The 3,172-nt window shown below is 46.5% G+C and overlaps 1 protein-coding gene across 5 annotated transcripts in view; it reads right to left on the reverse strand.

The window, feature by feature from the left end:
* ST3GAL3 (ST3 beta-galactoside alpha-2,3-sialyltransferase 3) overlaps positions 1-3,172 on the reverse strand; it is a 252,539-nt gene that overhangs the window by 181,189 nt on the left and 68,178 nt on the right. The gene's annotated exons all lie outside the window — the stretch shown is intronic.

Genomic DNA, 3,172 nt, shown 5'->3' on the forward strand with positions numbered 1-3,172 from the left:
AATTACCTTTCATAGGCAAGTCCAAAAGAGGCCATTTTGATCATTTCATCTGACCGCCTACATGAGGCAGTCTATATGGCATGTCTTGGAATTATTCTCAACTTCAAATAAGAATTATACTCTAGCGCAGTCATTTTCAACCTGGGGGTCTGCACAATCTAAGGGGTCTGCAAAAGATGAATATAGTAAATCAAAAGTATGTGAATACCCACACTTATCATTAAAAGGGGTCCACACCTCCATTTTAAATATTTTAGGGGTCCACAAATAAAAAGAAAAGATTGAAAACCACTGCTTTAGAGAAATAATCAATCAGTCTAGATCAGGTGTTGGCGATATATGGCCTGTGGGCCAGCCCCAGCCCATGGAGCCATTGGACGTGGGGTTTTGGCCACATCGCAGTATGCAATGGCAGGGAGCTTCTCCTCATGCCACTGTGGAAACAAGCAGCAGTGGCAGCCGGATCCTAGCATCTGCCCACCTCTGACCTGGGCTGGGTCATTCTGGCCTGCAGCCAAGAAAGGCTGTCTACTCCTGATCTAGATTGACAAAGAAAAAAGTTGCTTTCATGGTTCGTTCTGCTCAGTGTGAAAACGCTGCAATTTCTTTCTAGCCTCCTTAGCTTGTGAGGCTTCACCTTCCAGCCGTTCCAATTTGCTACACCTGTTTGCTAGATTGAAACACCCACTGTCATCAATTTTTTGCTCCTCACATAGGTTTTTTATAGATTACAAGCAAGTTGCCTGTTAACCTTCTTTTTAACAAGCTGGTTAGGTTGAGCTTCTCCAGGCTCTCACTAGACATCAAATTTCCAAATGTTTAGTTATTTTTGTGACCCTTCTCTGGAGCGTTTCCAATTTTTCAATAACACTTTGTAAATGCTGCCATCAGGATGGAAAGCACCACTCCAGGAGTGACTGTACCAGTGCCAAATGCAGAAGGAGCAGAGCCCCCCTGCTCCTGCGACACTGTCCCCTGTTTAAGCGCTGAGAAATCACTCAAGCTCTTTTGCTTACAGCGCCCCAATAGGAGCTTGTACTCAGCTGACCGGCTGTGGTGACCCCAGAAGACCTTTCCAGAGTCGCTGCTGCCCAGGAAGGTTTCCCATTTCTGTTCTTGATTCTGAACTGACTTTACATTTGGCCACAAAGACACATGTACGTTGCTTATTTCTGCCCAGCTTGGCAGGTGACCCCGATCGTTATCAGAGACCAGCTCCTTCATTATACACCGATCTGCGTGCCATCTGCAAAGTTCATTACAACGACCTTATATTTCCCTTATCTTCAAAATGTTAAAACGTATGGGGCCAAAAACCAAGCCCTGCAAGACTCCATTAGAAACACAACTGCTCAGTAATGATTCCCTGTTTACAGTTACATTTTAAGACCTCAGTTAACCAGTGGTCAATACCATTAATGCGTGCCACGTTGATTTTCCATTCTCATTACTTTAGCAAAATACCTTGTGGTACCAACCCAAGGCCTTATAGCGTGCAAGCATGTCCCTGGTGCTTCAAGAGTTGTGAAAAATAGACATTCAGGCCGTGTCTAGACATGCGTGGATGTTTGGCTCCCCAGGGACAACTAGTGGCAGTACACCGTGTGCCACTGCTGGTCATCTCCGGGGAACACCTGTACCATGTGTGCTCTGGTGCGCGGCAAGTTACCCCAGGTGAGGTAGGGGAGGCTGGGGCCAGTACTAGCCTGGACCCAGCAGCCTTACCTGGGGTCCTGGGGGCCTCCTGGGGCTGCAGCTGCATCGCTCCTGCCGCACAGAGCCTGGCCAGCAGCTGAGTGTGGCTCCGACCAGCCAGGCTCTGGCTCTGGGTGGTGCATACTCCCTCCGCATGCACTGCTCCACGTTCTTTTCCCCCACAGGTTTTTTTGACCCCTGGATATCCAGAGATCAAAAAAACCCTCTGTGCTTCCTTGCAGCATGGAGAACAAGTGAAGGTGCGGTGTGTGGCACCACAGACGTGTCTGGCACCACATACCACACAGCCGCGCTTGTTTGGATATGGCCTTATGGTCCAGAGAACTGCTCGACCAGCTCTTCCAAAACTCTTGCATATAAGTTATCCAGATCTGCTGATTTAAAAATATCTACCTGCTGTTGCAGCTGCTGCTTAACATCCTCCTGAGTTACTGCTGGAATGGAAAGTTTCATCTATTATGAATATATCTTCTTCCCCAAATAAAGAAAGGAAACATTTATTGAACACTTCTGCTTTTCCTGCCTCAAAACTGACAGTGTTATTGATGCCATTATTTGGATTTCTTTTGTTCCCAAATATTTAAATTCTTCCTTACTCTCCTTAGCTCTGATGTTTATAGGAATCTCGTTTGCACCTATTACCTGTTTTCTACATTTCCTTGTTTTTAATTTCTATTTGTTGCTACCAAATGCTATTTTCCAAACGGTTCTCTCTCATACCTGCTTTCACTTTTTCTCCAAACCACATTGTTTTGTCTTTGCCAATTTAACCTTACACACATTTTCAATTGTGGCTTTTTGTTCTCGAGAATTTACCATGATTTAGCTCACAATCATAAATGTTTTGACAAATTGGCCCTCTAAGAACACCAAGTATATATAACCTGGTTTGAACTTTTTTCTGTCCTCATGGTACAAACATAATCCAGTCACGCTTGTTTGCACCTGAACAAATCGGTCTTTTATTTCTGATCACTCACTTCAGCATCACCTTGATCGAGTAAGTGAGATCTTGGAAAGGAAATGAAAACAACAGCAAATGGTTCTTTAGCCATAACAGGAAAAAGAACTAGGGAAAAGGAAATACGACTTCTATGCAGCGAGAATAGGATGGAAAGCAAAAATAATCTAGGTAGGGCCCCAAAAAACTAAACAAAAACTTTGCCTTAGTTTTCAATAAGTGCAATGTGGTAGAACAGCTAGGCTGGCTAAGGTGAGCCACATGCCTGCCCTGTCCCTGCAGACCCCGACTGCCCCTGCCCCTGCCCGGAAGAGGCCAGCACAGTCCCCGGTCCCGAGCGCACAGCCTGCCCTCGCCCCATGCACAAATCCAGGGGGCACATGCCCCCTATGCCTCCCCCAGGGTAGCATGCAGCAGTGGGAGCTGCGCCCCCAACTGCCACCCTCCAGATGAGCCACCCGTGGCTCTGTCTCATGCCCATCCCAGCTGGGCATC

This window comes from Alligator sinensis, unplaced genomic scaffold, assembly GCF_000455745.1.
Source record: "Alligator sinensis unplaced genomic scaffold, ASM45574v1 scaffold781_1, whole genome shotgun sequence".
Taxonomy (NCBI): domain Eukaryota; kingdom Metazoa; phylum Chordata; order Crocodylia; family Alligatoridae; genus Alligator; species Alligator sinensis.